Genomic DNA, 21,271 nt, shown 5'->3' on the forward strand with positions numbered 1-21,271 from the left:
AAAAATTGATGATAAATCGCTTAAAATTTAAGTTCATATGAAAAATTGCAAAAGGTGAAGAAGTTCTTATGACATTTCCAAAAATTTCATGGAAAACTTATCAAACAATAAAAGAAGAATTTTTTGGGTCCCGACAAAAAATAAAACGAAGGTCTAGGTGTAAAAACCAATGATTCTATGACCGTTCATGTTAGGCTTTCTACAATGATTTAGGTGAGTGTGATGTCTATATATAAAAATTATGCATTGCGAGTTTCATTCATATTATAGTTGCAATTAGGAGGCAGATTGTCTGCCCTCCTTTTACCATACCCTTCCCATCCCCTCATGTGTTGTACGGTCACGGTTAAGCCACGTCAACATTTTATATTGATTTTTTTATAAAGATAATAAGACAAAAAGCAATAGGAATATAAAATGTTGACGTGGCTTAACCGTGACCGCACAAATAGAAGGGGATGAAAAGGGTATGGTATTTTTTTTGGGGGGGGTAGACAATCTACCTCCTTGCAATAATGGTGTAAGTTTAATAGATGTGAGTTTTATATAATATATGTGGGATCCGTCTACTTTTTTTCTCTATTTAATGATTGGTTACTCCATTTCACTTCCTTGCCTTTTATTGTATAGATCTATCATACTCATGAGTGAAAAACACTCTCATATAGGTAGAGTTATAAATTGGCTCAGAAAATTTCTAACTTCCACTAAGTTCGGCTTGTGTTTGGCTCATCGAAGCTCAGCTTGTGAAATAACCAAGTCAAGTCTAACTGGGCTTGACCAATAAACAAGTCAAGCTTGAGCATTGTTATGTTGGGCTGATGAAACTCGTGAGCATCTCAAAATTTTTTATAAAACAATTTGAGTTAGGCAGCTCAGCTCGATAAAGTTCAAATTTGACAAGTTATAATACTTATTATATATATATATATATATATATATTCTCAACTCTAATTAAATTTGTTGTAAGAATAATAATATTTTTTCCGTATTTCTTGTATAATACGTATATGGAGGCCCAAATTCAACTAAATCAATTAGAAAAAAAAACTAAAAATGATAGTTTGATCCAGTTCCTAGCTTCTTTCCATGTGAATAAGTGGGAATAGGATTTCAAGTTGATGCTCAAGAAACCTAAACCATGCAACAAAATAAACAAAATCGAAGTATAATTTTAGAAGATATTGCTATACACTTAATGCACTTATTGTATGATAGTTACAATAAACACTATATCGTTCAGTAATACAATCTACAAGACACTATATCGTGATATACTTATTTTTTTTTTCCTATTGAACACTAGGTCATGATTAATGATTAATAAGGAACAATATATCATGATTAGTGATTACTATGGAGCACTATATTTAAAGGATTTGATATAGTAATCAACTCTTAAATCCTAAACCCTATCATGATATTGCAAAGTTTTTTACATAATCGAACCAACTTACTCTATGTAAAAGCTCAAAACAGCTTGAGCTCTGTATGTGGCTTGAATTTTTCTCGTGTAAGAACCAAGCCAAACCTAGCTCGAGTTCCAAAAAAAAAAAGGAAAAAAGAAAGATAAACAAGCCAAACTTGAGCATAGTGATATTATGTTCAACACATTTACAACCCTACTCATATGACTCAAATTTTCTAGTCCACTATAGAAGTTTGATTCCTATAATACTAGTATCACATTCCAGTCCACTAAGGCCTTTGTGTGATTTTAAAATAGGCCAGGATGTTCCAATTCATAATTTTGAAACATATCAACTTTATGTGTTCCGTTTGTTTGAATGTGTGTGTGTGTGTGTATATATATATTATAAAATATAGGATTATAATATATTTATTATTTTCTAATCATCTTGGAGTTATGAACTTAGAAGTTTGTGACTTTTAGTTGAGTTATAAGATTCTAATTTTTGTGACTTTTAGTTGAGTTATGAGATTCTAATTGAAGTTCCAAGGTTGACAGTTTGATGATGATTTTTATATAAATTGATAGATTTACAATTGTTTTAAATATTTACTTCGACGTTGTTATGAAATTTCATTTAGTAATTCAAGATGCATGTTAAACCACAAACCAAACAAAACTACAACATTGCCATTGGTCTTCGGTTGTGGTTTGAAATTTAGGCAAACTGAAATGTGCAATTCTACCTGCTCTATTATAACCAAATTGTAGATTTTTATTGTTTGGGGTGTACAAGCATGGACCAAGGAGAAGCCGAAGCGTGATGATGACTATTTTTGGTCCATGTGGAGCAATTGCGTAGTAGTCACATCATCAACATAACAAAACACCAAAAGGTAATTGCCAAAAGAAATAACGATATGATTTCAAAACATTAAGATATAATGTGAGAAAATTGAGGTCCAATAACTCATTTTGAAAACAACCGTAAAGCTGAATGGTGTATAATGTTGTTAGCTCAGTTTCAAAAGACAAATAAGCTAGATTTTTAAAAGGCCCTGTCATTAAGTAATTCAAAAGAAGCAATTGAAGTCGCCTTTTGTTGATATATTTTTTATAGCAAGCTCTCTTCCCTTATTCAACAATTGGCTCAATGGTTGGAGAAATTTTTAGGTCAATAGCGTTGCTTTTTCTCCACTGTGACGTTTAACATCTCGGTTAGAAATGCTCTTATAGCAGCCAAAGGATTGAAGTGCAAAAAAGATATACTATTATGTTCTTGGCCAATGAGACCAAGAATCCTCTTTTTTATTGAGTTATGAGAGACGAAATGTTTTGCATAAGATTTTTAAATCATTTTGAACATTTATATTCTCTATTAATTGATTTTGGTTGTATGCTCGATTTCTCATTGGAGAGTAGAGTCTTACATTGAAAACTTCACATAATAAACACTATGAATTGCACTAAAGTCTTTTGTGATAAAATCCAACACTTGTCAAGTAGTGCATGTGGTTTAATTGCGAAAATACTAGTGTGATTAGCAGTGGGTTGCTAGCTCAACTTGGCAATATTCTTAACAATTCACTACTACATTTAATAGGTATCGCGATGAAAGAAAAGTCATCGCACAAAAGAGGAATTTTGTTGGTCAAAACACTGGATGATGAAACCTTTGTCGCGACACACTCGTCGGGCAAAGCTCATGAAGTTACGTTTTGCACGACGAAGATACTAAGTTCGTCACACAATTACCTTTGCACAACGGAAATGAAGTTTGTTGCATAGACTTTTATGGGACGAGGCACATTGCGATACTAATCACGACAAACAAATACTTGTCGCACGAAGTATAACAAGACGAAGGTTCTTGTGGGGCAATCTTAAACACCACAAAAGAGTATTCGTCGCACAAACTCATATTGCAAGGTTTGCAATATTTCTAAGCATGAAGAACATCGTCGCTTTTCATTTTGCACCACGAACTATTTTGTTGTGCAAACTTTTACACAAGGAACAATTTTTAATTTTCGTAAATTTAAAGATATTAAATTTTAAGTAATTTGTCGTCATTCGACTCATTCTTTTCCTTTCTGTTTGTTTAGAGCGACAAAGGGATTTTGTCGCACAAAGGTTTATATATATATATATATATTACTTAATTTTAGAAATAGTTAATATTTAAATTAAACTAATTTCATTATTAAAAAAAGTAATTGAAAGAAAACAAATTTATATCAATTAAAAAATAAAACAAATTCGAATACAATAAAAAAAAACTATAAAACAAAGTCGTCGAGGTCAACATCGGGGGGTGCTAGGTCAAGGGGCTGCTGAGATGTCGGGAGGTGCAGCTGGCGACGGGGACTAGAAACCGAACAACCGAAGAACCTCAATGAGCTGCTTCATCCGGCTGTTTTGGGCCATTAACTGCTACTCTAGGCTCGCAACTTGGGCCTTCAGCAAAGCGACCTGTCCCGTGCTCGTGCTAGAGAAGGAGGCAACCGTCTCACGGTGGCAGGCATTCTCCATGCCCTAGTACACCTTCCTTAGCCTAGGACCAAGGGTTTGATTAATGGTGTCTGTCATGATCTGAAGACTCGCATCTGGGTCAGGAACGACGTCCTTCGTTGAGGTGTCCAGGGGAAGCTATGAAGCTGCCTCCTAGAGAACAGCCTGGCTTTTCTCCACGATAAAGACATGTAACAATAAAAACAAAGTAATTAATATTTTATATAGAATATGATTAATAATTTTATAAAATACGAACAATAATAATAGTAATTAAAAACGCGAGAAATGTAAATACTTACATGGATCTGCTCTGTAGCTCATTGCCAGGCCGCACGTACACCTCCTTTAACATGTCAATCTCCAGAAAACTTCGACCCCGCTTCAATTAAAAAATATTAATAGGTAATTTTGTGAGTTTTAAAGATTAAAATATATAAAAAATTAAAAATAAAATATGTTTACCTGGCGTTGCTCCTCCATCCTATAGGAGAAGCTTCGCGAGCCTGAGTGGTGGAGAATTTTCTTCTTTGACCTATTTATTGTGTTGGCCTTCGCTCTTTTCTATTCAGCAAAACAATATTAGCGCGTATATTAATAAAAAAAAATTGAAACCAAATTAAATTATATTAAAATAATACTAATTAAAGTAAAAGAAGAAATAATTTATTTACCAAGTATTTTTCGTCTTGAAAATGCATGCATAGCCATGCCTAATCTTCAGGACGGTTCACTAGCTCCTTCAGGCACCCAACCGCTAGAGCAACCTCCAGATCCTTGTATTTCTCGTAATGCTTGTGGAAGTTGCTCTTCCACTGAGTGAACCAGCCAGAAAGCTCGTGGATGTATTTGCTCTGGTCAGCATTGAGGTCTTAAAGATAATAGTGATGTTACAAAGTTCCTAAACAAGTTAAAATATTTTATTGTTAACTAGTTTATTAAAAAATTAATATTCGAACTTCAAAAAACTTACCGATAACTCATGAAGAACCCCAACCTTGACCTTCGTCGAGATGGCTTTCCAAGACTTCCACTAGAAGGAACAATGGCTCCTAACAATGGAGCCAATGTCGTCCATCAAGGCACTATGCAACTCCTTCGTGGTATCCGCCTAATGACGAGGATCCCATGTGATCTTGATGAGATCGTTCGTCGTGCAAGTAACTTTTGCAGTCTTCATTAGTTTGCATGGGATCCTAGTGTGTTTTTTTGTACTGCAAAATTAAAAAAAAAAAGAAGTTAGAACACACCCAAAATTCAACCAAAAATTCGGCATAACTTCCCCTAGAACTATAACATATCCCAAACCTTGCAAACAATAAAAATAACACATTCAACCAACAATTCACACATATACGTAGGGCTGGAAAAAAATCCCAAAAATCCCAAACCAAACCGAAAAAATCCCGATCCCAAAATCCCAAACCAAAATTCCCGAAATTTTCGGGATATAATCCCAAACCAAACTGAAAGTTTCGGTATGGGATTCGGTTTTGCATTTCATTTTTTTCGGTATTCCCATACCGAACCGAAAAAAATATATATATATATATATATATATATATTATTTTTTAATTATAAGAAATTTATTTGAACCGTTCATTGTTTTAGATTTAATCTGTGCCATTGATTTGTTTTAGGTCAGATCCCATTTCACAGTTCCATTCCCATAGTTTTCGTATGCTACCTTCTTTCCGTCTCTGTTGTAATCTGGGTGGTGGATAGAAGTTTTTTTATGAGTGCAAGCTTCTTTCATGAGATAAGGAAGAAATTACAGTTGTTGAAAGGAGGTACATCAATGCCATGATATTTCAGAGTTCCATCTTGCCTTCCTCGTATGATTTATTAGAACCAAATGTTTCCTTCACTGCTGTTACCAAATGTTTCCTTCACTACCGTTAGGACTTTGCATTAATAATATATTGTTCCTCTTAGATAATGTGTGTTTGTTTACAATGTAAACTTTACATATCTAAAAGCTTAATATTTTATCTTTTTTTGTTTTCTTCCTCTGAATCTACATTGTTTTAATTGTGGATCATCCAACGATCTATTAATTATTCCAGAAGTTTCCAATCCTTTTTTTTTTTGTGGTTAAAAATGTAGTGATCGTACTGAATTAACTAATATTGCAGAAACCTTCTTGGGGAATATTTGGCCACCCTGAACACGAAGGAGCTTGAGCATCAACTGGAGACTGGCAGTGGGCAGATTGTTACTTTGGTTATATGTTAGCAGCATGCATGCATATGAAACTATGTCAAATTGGGTCCAAAAGCCCAAAACCATTTCGGGATTCCCGATTTGTCCCGAAATCCTGAAATTATTTCGGGATTCCCGAAAATTGGGATTCCCGAAAATTTGGTTTGGGATCGGTATTGAAATTGGGATTCCCAAAAATTTCGGTTTGGGAATTGGGACAAGGGTTTCGGTATGGATCCCATACCGAACCACCCCTACATATACAGAGTATTTTACAGTTCACATGACAATCTTTAAATTAAAAAAAAATGAAAATTAGAGATTGATTACCTGTTTGGGAGGACTCACCGTCCACGGTCAAAGCTGATGTGGACTGGTCCTGTCACATCCCGACCTAGGGTCCACCACATCCCGAGCCCACTTCACCACCGTAGCACGATATTGTCCGCTTTGGGCCCCGACTATGCCCTCACGGTTTTGTTTCTGGGAACTCACATGAGAACACCCATCATGGGAGTGCTCTCACACGTTACTCGCTTAACTTCGGAGTTCCAATGGAATCTGAAACCAGTGAGCTCCTAAAAAGCCTCATCCTAGGTAGGGATGGAAATATACATATAAGGATCACTCCCCTGGGCGATGTGGGATCTTACAATCCACCCCTCTTATGGGGCCCGACGTCCTCGTCGGCACACCACGGCTAGGGTTAGGCTCTGATACCAATCTATCACATCCTAGGCTTGCTCCACCACCATAGCACGATATTGTCTGCTTTGGGCCCCGACCACGCCCTAACGGTTTTGTTTATGGGAACTCACACGAGAACTTCCTAGTGGGTCACCCATCATGGGAGTGCTCTCGTGTGCTACTTGCTCAACTTCCGAGTTCCGATGAACTCCAAAGCCAGTGAGCTCCCAAAAGGCCTCGTACCGGTGACGGGTCCACTGTCGAGAGAGTCGTGGCTGGAGTAATAGGAAGGGGTTGGTGTCAGAGAGGTCCTACTAACTGGTTGATGTGGCCTGATCAACTGCGACATTTACAAAAGCAATTAGACGACAAACATTAATAAATTAACCCTAAACTAAATTTTTATTTCTAAATTATTAAATTAACCATAAAACTAAATATTGAATCCTAAATTTATGAAATTAACCCTATAACTAAAATCTTAAGCCTAAAATTATGAAATTAGCCCTAAAACTAAAACTAAATCCTTAATCTTAATTATTTCAAAATAACCCTAAAACTAAAATCCTAATCCTAAAAGTATTATATTAACCTAAAACTAAAATGTTATTCCTAAATTTATTAATTAAACCTAAAACTAAAATCTAATTCCTGAATTTTTCAAATTAACCCTAAATTAAAAATGTTAATCCCAAATTTATTATATTAACACTAACACTAAAATGTTAATCCTAAATTTTTGAAATTAACACTAAAACTAAAATCTTAATCCTAAATTTATTAAATTAAGCCTAAAACTAAAATCTTAATCCTAATTTATTAAATAAATCTAAATTCCTAAACCTAGAATTAAAAAATTAACAAGTAGCTAATTAAAATTATTTCATAGAAATTAAAAAAGCAAAACAAAATGAAAAAAAAAATTAAAATTCAACCTTAACTTGGAGCCCAAACCCTAACCTGGAGCCTAAACCCTGACCCAACCCAACCCTAACCCCAAACCCCAACCTGGAGCCCAAACCCAACCCTAACCCCAACACCAACCCCAACCCCAACCCCAACCCCAAACCCAACCTCAACCTCGAGTCCCACCCATCGGTGCCCCCAACCACCCATCCCCAACCCCAACCCCAAAACCTAATCCCTAAATTGTGTAATATCCTAATACCCTAATCACATATCCCCTAACCCCAAAATTGAATAACCAAGTAAAATTAAATGGAAAAAACAATAGAAATTTACCTTTCTGGGGATGCAGCGACAAGACAATTGTGCAGCAACGGAAGCCTCAACTTTTGGGAGAGAGATAGAGAATTTTGGAGAGAGAGGTGATAGAGAGGTACGAGAGAGAGTCCAATGAGGGAGAGAGAGAGAGAGAGAGAAGACACTTTGAGTTTTGTAGAAATGGAAGAAAGAGGGTTCTCTGGAAGAGTAATACGATGCACTTTGCATGACGAAGGTCTTCGTCGGACAGTTAATGAAAATTTAAAAAAAAAAACCACCTCTTAAGTAGAAAACCCCTACACAAGACAAATAGTGAAAATATCGTCGCACAAAGGTAGGAAATTAATTTAAATGTTTGAAACAATTTGTGCAACGAAGGTTTAACCTCAGTCGCACGAAAATGACTTGTGAGACGACTGTATCACCCTTTGTCCCACAACTTCCAAATTATTACAAGGCACCCAATTTTTAATTTAAATTTGAAACATATTGCGTGACGAACGTGCTAACTTTGTAGTGCAAAAGTTGATAGCGCGATGAAAAATGTCATTATCATCGCGCAAGTTCAAATTTTTTTTTTAACATGCACCCATTTTTGGGGCTTGTAAAAAATATTAAGAACTGTGCAACAAAGATATAATGTTCGTCTCACAAAGAGTCATTGCGCGGTGAAAGTTGCTTCTGTGTCGCGTGTAATTGATTTGCAAGATGAAGTTTATATGTTCGTCACACAAGTTATATTAATTTTTTTCTCTTTTTTCCTAATTTTTTTCGGAATTGTAATAAATTCAACAACATGTACATACAAAATAAAGTAGAATAACTAAATTATAATTTTTTTTCATGAATTTACATTAATTCTTGTCAAAATTATCATCAAATTATCACTATCGTCACTGTCATCATCTTCGGTATCCCATTCCTCCTCGTAGGTTGGTACATCACCATCGTCATTCCAGCCCTCAGGTGGATTGTATCTTGGCAGATCACAGAGGTCAATTGTAATTGACTCTATTGGTATTTCAATTTTAGCAACTACAACTACCTGAAATGGTTCTTGGATAATATTTGTATCCTAGAATGTTTCTGCACCAATTTCTGTTGAAGTTTCGAGCTGTTAGTTAGCATAGTTATCGTTGTTGTCACCATCATCAGCATCTCATTCTGGAATATCATACACCCTTATGTGAGCAATCTTATGAACAACTTTCCTTCCCCTCCTGGCCTTTAGGTTGTTAAGGTGGAAAATTTGTTTAGCCATAGTTGCCAAAATGTACGACTTATCATTGTACCAATATCGGTTAGTGTTGACCGATAGTAGACCATCGTCTCGCTTCATGGTCTCACTCATACGTGGGTTAGTATCAAACCAACATTTAAAAAAGGATCACTTGGCAGCGATCTTTATACAGCAATTGCACAACACTTGTTAGTTTGTCATAGAACTTAACGTTTGCAATATCTCTTGCACCTGGGATGTACCCTGCTATTCTGAGTATAGAGCTTGTCATCGCGATCAACCCCCAAGAACTTAATGTTGTTTACATGACAACCTGAATATAATTTCGCGCTTCGGGGTCCGATAGCCATGTTGTATAATTCCTCATTGTAAGTTGGTGAATTCACTTCTTTAATTTATTCACCTAATTAATTAGAAACAGTATATGACATGTCAGTTTGACCAAATATGGATATGACTGAGATGGAATTACAATTATGGAAGTAACCTAAGCCACATACAACTTACTTGTTCGCAAAACCAATGAGGAAACAATTGACCGTGCTTCTGGGCATATAAATGCAAAAGATATTCTTGCTTCATCAACTCTTCATACTCATCCAAGTATGTTATTATCTCATCATAGTTGTTCAGTACGAACCAATGTGCTAGCTCCATGTCCATTTGGGTAAAAGAGTAGCCTCGAACTGTTTCACCAAAGGGTCGTGCAACTTGGGCGAAAATGAAAATTTTTTCCGTCGCACCTTTTTTATTATTCCACTATGGATGGTTGAACGCTGCCTCAATGTTGTTTAGGTACATACCACAGAACGTAAGGGACTCAAATGCCACCAAACCTCCATAATTGATCATTTGGGCTTCGCTCTGTTATGTATGCTTTTATTTAATTCACCAAGGAGTTTGCATAATTCAATGTTATTATTGAAATTACTCTAACTCGTCAAGTAATGAAGAATTAATAAATTACTATAGATGAAGTACCTTTCAATTGAATACATCCATTGAGAGTTGACGGGTCCGGCAAGCATTGCCTCATTCGACAAGTGAATCATGACATGGATCATGCTTATGAACAAAGCTAAAGGAAATATTTGTTCAAACTTGTATAGGACTTGAACAATGTCATCGTGCAATTGTCAAACATCGGACTTTCACAACGACCTTGTACATAATTATGAAACAAAATCGACTTCACCACATCTTTGGGCAAGGGGTATCGAATACCAACGAGGAGAAGGCGTTGCAGTATGACATGATAATCATGACTTTTGAGTCCAGAAAATTTGTCGTTATCCACGTTTGCACAATGAACCCTTAACATCATTCATGTTGATTCGCTTCCACCTATCATTATGTGCTTTTATGACACATGTATAAGTAATCTTTGACTTTTTTTCCCAGTCCCTTCTCCCTCAAACCCCTGACTCGGACCACCAGCATAATCGACCATAGTATTAACTGGGATGAGGGGTTTGGAGCAAAACAAAAACGAGGGGAAATAGAAGAATTTGGGGAAAACGATGTGAGAAAAAAGAGGGAGAGAATCTGTCAATATATAGAACCAGGGAACCTTTTCGTAACACAAAGGCCGTAGTAAATGCCTTCCCATAAACGTTCAATTGCCATTTTTAGGCATAGAGTAATATAAAATTCGTCACGCAAAATCGCAGTAATGATATTGCCAGATATACTCAACTACCCTTTTCAGAGCCTTTTTGCACGAAGATGTATCTTCACGCAAGATTGAAAAACTGTCGTTTTGCAAATTCTTGTACAACAACTGCAGTTTTCGTCGTGCAATCATTTGTTTTTTATTTTTGATTAATAACTATTTATTTTCGTTCATTCTTTTATTTATTGTTAATCATGTAAAAAATTAATAAAAATTGTAATAAATCACACCCAAATAAATCAATAAATTAATTTATTAAAACATTCATTCCTACTTAAATACTATAAATAATTATCACAATACCATTTATTTAATTAAAGCATTTATGCATACTTTTTTCTTGACAAAAACATTCATGCATATTTAATTAATATAAATATTTATTACAATGCCATTGCATACAACAAAAACATTAACAACATATTTAAAATTACGGTTCATAAATAAAAACTTAAAACTCCAATGTCATTCTTTATTTTACCATAAAATAAGGGGTAAACTACATTCTACCCCCTCAAGTATGGGTGTAATTCAACCTCATATAACATCTTTAAAACATTTCAATTCCATACATTTATTATTATTTATTTCAATTTCATACACCTGTTAAAAAATATGTTAGTTTCTCTGTTATATGCCCACATGGATGTCATGTGTCCCACAATACAAGTGCCATGTAGATAAAAAATTTAAAAAATCATTAAAAAAGTGTGGTAAAGATAATTATATTTTACAACCAAAAAAACAAGAAAATGACTCTGAAATGCATCATAATCCATGACTAGATTTCGATGCAGCTCCAATGCCTCGCCCTGCTAACCCTCTCTTCGATGGTGACCCCAGCCCAGTCCTCTTCAATTTGGATGAATCCAACCCCCAAATTTACTGAATCCAACCCAACCCCTTGTTAGAGTTTTGAGACTCTTGTCCCACATTGGAGAAAACAAGATTCCCAATGTCCTTTATATATGTTTTGTCCTTTACAATATTTGTTAGATGTTGGACCACTTGGAATGAGAATTGAGGCTTGGGCCACCGTTTGTGTGAATTGGGCTTGATGATTATACCATAATATTAATATTAATTAATATTAATTAATCAAGACAAGGCACTTCGGGCCTAATAATTAAAATTAATCTGATCAATTAGTTTTAATTTTCGAATTAAGTTTTTAATTAAAATTAATTCAAAACGTTTTGATTAAAGACACAACTCTTTGGAAAGAGTTGTATAGCTTCAGATACATCCAAAAGGTATTTGAAGAGGTATGAAAGAGCCTATATAATTGGAGTCCTCAGTTCCATTCCAATCATCTTTTCTTCTTCCTTTCTTCCGTACAAACTTCCAGAGAGAGTAAACACACAAAGCAATTCGCTAGAATTCTATAATCCAGTGCGGGTTGTAGGATTAGGTAGTTGTATCCTGGTCGAGCAGACGTTATAGAACCACAAGCACAAGAGTGAGACGGAATTACTGTTCGAAGGACATAGCTTTTACGCTAGCCTCTACCTTCTGTAATCAAGTTAGTATTGTTGATATTCTTATATTAATCTTTGTATTTATTGTATACCTTTCATTCTGTACAGCAAGTACTTTTTGTGAAATAAATTTGTGAATTTCAAGTTCTGTTTATTTATGTTATATTGTTTATTTCTGAATTGTTCTCCAACACCCCTAAATTCACTAAATTCACATTTCAAATTGTGAGTTCACCTCTGTTGCGCTCTCTGCATGAACAACCACCAGATTCCTCAAACGAAGTTTGGGAGTTCACCTCTGTTCTACTCTTTTCTTAAACCACTGTCACTAGATTCTTCATCGACCTCTGCTGCATTCTACCCAACAAATCGTCACGTGAAAATCACTGCACCTTCAATTCTACCCAAACCTGCATCACCATCACTTATTGCTGCCCGCACCACCCTGCCCTTCTCGCGATCTGGCGAAACCACCACTACACATAGCACCACCATTCTGATTTACACGGAGAGTTAGGTGATAAGTGAATTTTATATTATATATTTAACCCTATTCTTAGTATATTTTGGTTAATATTTTGGAAGAATTTTGATACTTTGAATTGTATTTTCAATATAGGACTTTCGACTTCCTCTGGAGCAAAACGTGGTCAAATGGACGAATTTTGAAGTAATTCTAGTTAGAAGACGTTCATGAGTCACTTAGCTTGGTCGTATCAAAATTTGGGATTTTTCCATCAAGCGGTTATTTTCTGGCGATAAAATAAAGGAGCGATGCGCGGTGCTGGAAAATGACGTTTCTAGGCTTAAATTGCATTTTTGGAGCCCAAGATGACCTCGGATGGTTTCGTGGCCTTCTAGAGATGTGTTGGGAAGGTCCTTATCTTTAAAAAAAGCTGTCTTGGGCCGGATTTGGAGGAGATCTGAGGATAAAACGTGGCTGGACAAGTACTTGGCAGATTCTCCTAGTTTAATTAGGGTTTTATTTTCTAAGATATTTTATTATTTTTCTTAGTTTCCTAGTTGGAATAAAAAACCTATGTCTTAGGGTTAGTGAGGGCTGAGCAAATATATTGCTTTGGCCATCTACAATTTTTCTCTACGCTTATTATTATTCAACTTCAGAGACAAAGAACTTGGCTAGGGTTCTTTGAGATTTTCTACTTTAAGGTGTTTTCATCCCTTTTCTTCGTAATAATATTTTCTATGATTTCAATTATGAATATGCATAACTAATTCCGTTTGCTAGGACGAAACCTTGAGCCTTAGCATGAATATGTAATTTTTATTTAATTGCTTATGATTGATTGCATGCGCACTTTGAATTATTGATCACTGTTTTAAACTATCTAATTATCTTGATGATTTGCCACCATTAGGATGTTTAGACAAGTAATTGGATGCAATTCGGTCGGAATATCACCGGAGGATTAAGTATTGCTTCTTGTGATTAATAATTGTAATTCCATCTAAGGCGAATATCACATTCTTAGGGGTTGCATGGTTCTTCAAAAGGTTTTCATAAAACTTAATGAGTCTTGCATGTTTATATTTGATCTGAATATCATTGACGGATTGCATGTTAGATATACGTTCTTACTTGAATATCACGAGGAGAATATATATTAGGAAAACCTAACCTTCGAAGTAGCATGTGTAAATCGTAAGTAATTGGTAGAAATTCATAGGATTGCTAGGTGATGGTGGAACCCTAGTGCCTTTATAAATTGGTATTTAAAACTCTTTTCTTTGATTATTTTAGTTTTTGTTTAAAATTCGTTTTTTAATATTACCCATTCTCGAACTCTCTTTTCTCAAGTTTTAATTCTAAGTATTTAATTAGGAATTGTTTCTACACAAATTATCCAAATAGTCCTTGAGGAAAATGACCTTGCATGAGCATCTATACTACAATATCCTTGTATTCTTGCAAGTATTTCTTGTGATTTTGACCCTATTTGCATAGACGTTAAAAATCCTATCAAGAAATTGGCGCCGCTGCCGGGGACTATTTTAGATAATTTTTGTTTAAACTTTTTCTGATTATTTTTTTTATATATTATTTTTCGTCAAAAAAAAATCAATTTATTTTAACGCTTTTGTGTTATTGCAGATTCTGTAAACTGCATGGTCCAGACCAGATCAGGAACTACCCAGATTGCATAGTTTGATCCAGAACCCGAACGCACACTGCATAGACAGAGGAGAGAAAATAATTTGGTTTGGGACGGTGAACTGCAAGGCACATTTCTGCAGGAATTGTTTGCTGGTTCTGTGGACAGTAAAATCACAATGGCGTTGCAATTGCCTGCTGCAGGCAGGCCACTCAGAGAATCATTGGCTGCCCGAGCTAATGATGTTCCTAATTGTATTGTATATCCTGCCCATGAAGATGGCGATTCATTTGAGATCAAGCCCCATATGCTTGAAATTTTACCTACTTTTCGTGGGATGCCTAACGAGGATGCGAATTTATATGTTGCAAAATTTATCGTGGGATGCAAAAATATCTTGATCAGGGGTTTTTCTTCCGAGGCTATTAAGTTACGTCTTTTTCCTTTTACTTTGAAGGATAAGGCTGAAACTTGGTTGTTCACTCTACCAGCTAATAGCATTACTACTTGGCAACAATTGCATACAAGATTCCTGAACAAATATTATCCGGCATCCAAGACATTGAATTACAAGCGGAAGATTATGACATTACTCAAAAGCCAAACGAAGAATTTCATGAAGCGTGGGAGAGATATAAAAAGATGTATATAAAATGTCCACATGTTAATATTGATCCAGATACACAAATGAATATTTTCTTTGTTGGGCTTAATCCTACATCCAAAAGCCATGTTAATGCATCAGCTGGGGGTTCATTGTCAAATAAATCTGCAAGAGAAGCATTTGAATTATTTGATACAATGGCTACAGAATCTCAACAATGGGCAGCAGAACATTCACAGAAAAGGGGCATTTTTGAGTTATCAGCAGGTTCTCCTAATATGTCTGCACAAATGGAAAAAATGGAGAAGAAAATTGATGCCAAGTTTGATATTATTCTACAATAGATAGCAAATTCTACACAGCAGCAGCCACCTGCAGCAACAATTTGCACTATCTGCAGCATGGCTACACACAACATATTGGGCTGTCCACATAAAGACTCTTACCCAGAGCTTGTGGAGCAACATGTTAATATGATGAACATCTATCAAAGGCCTAGGAATGATGCATATGCAACTCATTACAATCCAGGATGGAGGGATCATCCTAATTTCAGATGGGGTGATAATTAGAATAATTCAAAACCATTCCAGCATGTACAAAAACCTTTTGTGCCATCAAAACCATCCTTGGAAGATCAACTTTCTAAACTGGCAGCTACAACACAAACATTCATGGAAGGCAGCAATCAAAGAATTCAAAATGTTGAAACATCAATTAAAAGTTTGGAGCAACAATTTGGGCAGCTAGCTGCACAGATTTCAGACAGAGAAAAAGGAAAATTTCCTAGTCAAACAGTGCCTAATCCAAGAGGACATGAAGACTGCAATGTTGTTCGGACTTTACGGTGTGGAAAAAGTTATGATAATCGTGCAATTTGTAGTGAACAGAATCTGCCTGCAGTGCCAATTACTGCAGAATCTGAAATGCCAGTAGCAGAACCTGACAAATCTGCAGAAAAACAGAATCTACACAGTACAGAAACAGTCCCAAAACAGATTTCCCAGCGTGTTTATGACCCTCCACTGCCTTACCCTGAACGTGTAATTCCTAAAGCAAGAGATCAGCAACTCAAAGATTTTATGCAGACATTATCCAAGGTTCAAATCAACATTCCATTGCTGGATGCAATCAAGAAAATACCATCATATGCCAAATTTCTAAAAGAGGTTTGCAGCAGCAAAAAGAAGCTTGCAGATTTGGACAAAGTTGTTTTGACAGAACAGTGCAGTGCAGTTTTCCTACACAAACTACCACCTAAAAAAAAAGATCCAGGGAGTTTTAATATTTCTTGTACTATTGGAAATTCTGATTTTAAAAGTGCTTTAATTGATTTGGGTGCTAGTATTAATTTGATGCATTTTTCTATTTTTCAATGATTGGGACAAGGAGATTTAAAGCCTACATCAATTATACTTCAACTAGCTGACCGTTCAATTACTTATCCGAGAGGTGTTATTGAAGATCTTATTATTAAGGTTGACAATCTTTATCTCCCGGCGGATTTTGTGGTTTTAGACATGGATGAGGACCTTCAAACACCTATCATTTTGGGGAGGCTGTTTATGGCAACAGCTAGGACTTTAATTGATATGGAAACTGGAACACTAACTTTACGAGTTCAAGACCAGTCTGTGGTATTTAATTTGTTTGAGGCAACAAAACGTCCTGCTGAACAGCAAGATTGTATGCACATTGATGTGTTAGACAGTATGGTTCAAGATAATTTTTATGCCCGTTCAAATACAGATCAGTTGCTGCACGTTTTACAAGGGGAAATTGGGACAGATTCTGCAGATGAAGGTGTTCTTGAGTACATTCACGCATTAGACAGTCTGTCCACACAATTCCCAAGGTTTAGAAATGTTTACGAGAGCTTAGGGGAGCCAAAACAGCCCCTTAAGCCGTCCAGACAACAGCCACCAAAATTGGAGCTGAAGCCCTTACCAGAACATTTAAAATATGCACATTTATGGGCTGCAGAAACGCTGCCAGTTATAGTTGCAACTGATTTAACTCCCACAGAGGAAGATAAATTGCTTCGTGTTTTGAGGAAATATCAAGATGCACTAGGATGGACAATTGCCGACATCAAGGGTATTAGCCCAGCAATCTGTATGCACAGAATTTTAATGGAAGACGACGTAAAGCCAACAGTTGATGCTCAACGCCGCCTTAACCCAATTATGAAAGAGGTGGTCAGAACAGAGGTTATGAAATTACTTAATACAGGTATGATTTATCCTATTTCAGACAGTAAATGGGTGAGTCCTACACAGGTTGTTCCTAAACGTACTGGCATGACAGTAGTTAAAAATGACAACAATGAGCTTATTCATATGCGCTTAACTACAGGCTGGCGTATGTGTGTGGATTATAGGAAGCCAAATGCAGGTACACGAAAAGACCATTTTCCTTTACCGTTTACTGACCAAATGTTAGAAAGATTGGCTGGCAGGGCTTTTTATTGTTTCTTGGATGGCTATTCTGGGTACAATCAGATTCCAATTGCACCAGAGGATCAAGAGAAGACAACATTTACATGCCCATTTGGGACATTTGCCTATCGGAGGATGCCATTTGGATTATGCAATGCACCCGCCACTTTTCAGCGTTGTATGATGAGTATCTTTTCTGGCTTGGTTGAAAGAATTATGGAAGTTTTTATGGATGATTTTTTTGTGTTTGGAGATTCATTTGATCAGTGCCTACATAATTTGTCATTAATTCTTGAGAGATGTCAAGAAACAAATTTAGTGCTGAATTGGGAAAAGTGTCATTTTATGGTGAAACAGGGAATTGTTTTAGGTCATTCAATTTCTAGCAAAGGAATTGAAGTTGACAAAGCTAAAATTGATGTGATTGCAAGGTTGCCACCCCCTACATCAGTAAAAGGTGTTAGATCGTTTTTGGGACATGCAGGATTTTATCGTCGGTTCATCAAGGATTTCTCCAAGATCAGCCGACCTTTGTGCAATTTATTGGCTAAAGATGCACCATTTAATTTCGATGAGGCTTGCTTAGAAGCGTTCAACAAGTTGAAATCACTCCTAACCTCGGCACCCATCATTGCTGCACCAGATTGGGGTTTACCATTTGAATTAATGTGTGATGCTTCTGATTATGCTATTGGGGCAGTTTTAGGACAACGGAAAGACAAGCTTCCGCATGTCATTTATTATGCAAGTCGTACACTCAATGATGCACAACTTAACTATGCTACCACAGAGAAAGAATTGTTGGCAGTTGTGTTTGCCTTAGAGAAGTTTCGGTTTTATTTGGTTGGGGCTAAGATAATTGTTTATACTGATCATGCTGCATTAAAATACTTGTTGTCTAAAAAGGATGCAAAGCCTAGGTTGTTTCGATGGGTTCTTTTACTCCAAGAATTTGACTTAGAGATTAAAGACAAGAAAGGCAGTGAAAATGTGGTGGCTGACCATTTATCCAGATTAATTATTCCAGCAGCTAAGGAGGCAGAGTCTCTACCATTGAGTGAGAGTTTTCCAGATGAGCAGCTCTTTGCTGCCCAAATTAATACACCCTGATTTGTTGATCTTGTTAATTATTTGGCTACCGGTGTTGTGCATCCCGATTTTTCATTTCAGCAGAAAAAGAAGTTTTTTTTCTGATGTCAAGCATTATTTCTGGGATGAACCATACTTATATAAGTATTGTCCCGACCAGATTATTCGTAGGTGCATTCCTGAGGTTGAACAAGATAGTGTTTTGCATTTTGCTCATCAGTATGCATGTGGGGGCCATTTTGGACAGAAAAGAACAGCAGAGAAAATTCTGCAAAGTGGGTTGTTTTGGCCTACATTATTTAAAGATGCAAATAATTGGTGCAGAGCTTGTGACAGTTGTCAAAGAGTTGGCAACCAATCCAAGAGTAATGAGATGCCCCAGCAAAGTATTCTAATTGTTGAGTTATTTGATGTTTGGGGTATTGATTTCATGGGACCATTCCCATCATCTCACGGGAATCAGTACATTTTAGTTGCTGTGGAATATGTTTCTAAATGGGTCGAGGCCATTGCAACACCAACTAATCAAGGATCAGTGGTACTGAAATTCCTCCAGGGGGTTATATTTCCACGTTTTGGAATTCCACGTGTGATTCTTAGTGATGGGGGGAAGCATTTTATTAATAAACAGTTTGATGCTTTATTAGCAAAGTATGGGATTACTCATCGCATGGCTACACCCTATCATCCACAGACATCTGGTCAAGTGGAAGTTTCAAACAGAGAATTAAAGCGAATTTTGGAGAAAACAGTTGGCTCTACACGTAAGGATTGGAGTTTAAAATTAAATGACGCGCTGTGGGCTTACAGGACAACTTTTAAAACCCCAATTGGGATGTCACCATTTAGACTTGTGTATGGGAAAGCATGTCATTTACCTATGGAACTAGAGCACAAGGCGTTTTGGGCCATTAAGGAGCTAAATTTTGCATATGATTCAGCTGGGGAGAAGCGTAAGTTGGAGCTCAATGAGCTCTATGAGATTCGTAATGATGCATATGAAAGTTCAAAAGTCTACAAAGACAAGACTAAGGCATTTCATGACAGTAAAATCCTTCGCAGGGAATTTTACACAGGGAAAAAGGTGTTGTTTTTCAATTCCAGATTAAAGTTGTTTCCAGGCAAACTTAAGTCACGTTGGACAGGGCCATATGTGGTCACTAAAGTTTATTCGCATAGGGCTGTGGAGATAAAAAATGAGGTCACAGGTCATGAATTCAAGGTCAATGGTCACAGGCTCAAACCATACTTGGAATCACCCTATGACACAGCACGCGAGTCATTAACTCTGAGGGATCCAGCGACTTAGCCACCAGATTTCTGTAACGTCTAGCTACAGACCTTAAATAAAGCGCTTATTGGGAGGCAACCCAACTTTCTAACTTTTTCTTTACTTTGTTACGTTTTTCTTTCATTACTTTCAATTTCTAGCTGCATTTAAATTCCTAGCCTGCATTTCCTGTTCCTAAAAAAAAATACAATAAATAAGAAAACAAACTCCATAAAAAAAAACAAACAAAACATTCTTTGCTTTTACTTGTTTTATTTTACCGATAGTATCTTCTACATTTTTATCTCTGATTTCAACACTTGATTTTTATGTAGCCAGCAAACAAGACAAACAAAACTTAATGCACAGAGAGATCATTTTAGACGGAATCATGCATCCAGTAGCAGATCTGTCATACACAAGCAGGGATGTGATGTTATACCTCTCTCTTTTGCTAAGCGGCCATTCTTCAATGTAAGCTCATGGTTTTGTCATCACGTTTCCTTTGCCGATCTGGGGTATTTTCCCTGCAATAGAACAATCAAGTGTATGAGTTCCAGTGGAAACAGGTGTATCAATTTGGGGGTCATCATTGGTGGAGAAATTTTTTTTTACCTCTACATGCCTCAGGTCCGCAATGTCACCTCTGTTGCTGTGTCCTTGTTGCTGTCCCGCATCCAGCTCAAGCACCTTTGTGTCAGTTATATTTTTCCGTTTTTAAGTTAATATTCATAGATTATTTTAAACGTTAGAACAAATGGACATGGTAAAGATTAATCCCACAGTAGAGTCTTTTCTATTTATCGTTACTTAGACACCAATTCACGAATTATACTTTGACAATTGCACATCACACCAACAGGGTTTATGGGGAGTGAGATTGAAACACTTGCTTTTTGTCCAAGTGTATTTTTATTTTTGTTCTAAATAAAGTAAAGTTAGTATGTGTTATAAAGTAATAATTGTCTCACTCGAGGTTCTGCCTAGTAATCGGGCCAGTCCTGCCTAATCAGTAGTGATTCTCGCGTCAAACGGTAGAATTTTGGCATGAGGCAGGGTGGTTAGTTGGTTTCGTAGCCTTTTCTGCTCGGGTGGGGTGTTCCACACCTAATGCCCTAAAGCCCTAGTGGTTTGGGAGTCATTGACCTAAAGCTCGCTACATGGGTTGGATCGAAAGCTTAAGTGAATCGACATTGCACGACCACTACTGTTACTTCAAAAAAAAAAAAAAAAAGAGAAAAAAAAAATCTATGCGAAGTTAGTGTGTGAAGTATGAATAAAGGGATGAGAGGTAAGAGTTTTGGTCGAGTCTCTTTAACTATGTTGGTTCA

General features: G+C 36.4%; 2 long non-coding RNA genes across 2 annotated transcripts; both read right to left on the minus strand.

Annotated features, from left to right (window-relative positions):
• Positions 1-3,678: 3,678 nt before the first annotated feature.
• Positions 3,679-4,487, minus strand: LOC139190211 (uncharacterized). The gene is made up of 3 exons (XR_011574291.1): positions 4,388-4,487; positions 4,225-4,304; positions 3,679-4,091 (listed from the first exon to the last, which is right to left on the minus strand). It is a non-coding gene; the product is annotated as an uncharacterized lncRNA (long non-coding RNA).
• A 10,697-nt stretch (positions 4,488-15,184) lies between these two features.
• On the minus strand, positions 15,185-20,469 carry LOC103405772 (uncharacterized). The gene is made up of 2 exons (XR_011574137.1): positions 20,383-20,469; positions 15,185-15,425 (listed from the first exon to the last, which is right to left on the minus strand). It is a non-coding gene; the product is annotated as an uncharacterized lncRNA (long non-coding RNA).
• Positions 20,470-21,271: the final 802 nt, after the last annotated feature.

This window comes from Malus domestica, chromosome 12, assembly GCF_042453785.1.
Source record: "Malus domestica chromosome 12, GDT2T_hap1".
Taxonomy (NCBI): domain Eukaryota; kingdom Viridiplantae; phylum Streptophyta; class Magnoliopsida; order Rosales; family Rosaceae; genus Malus; species Malus domestica.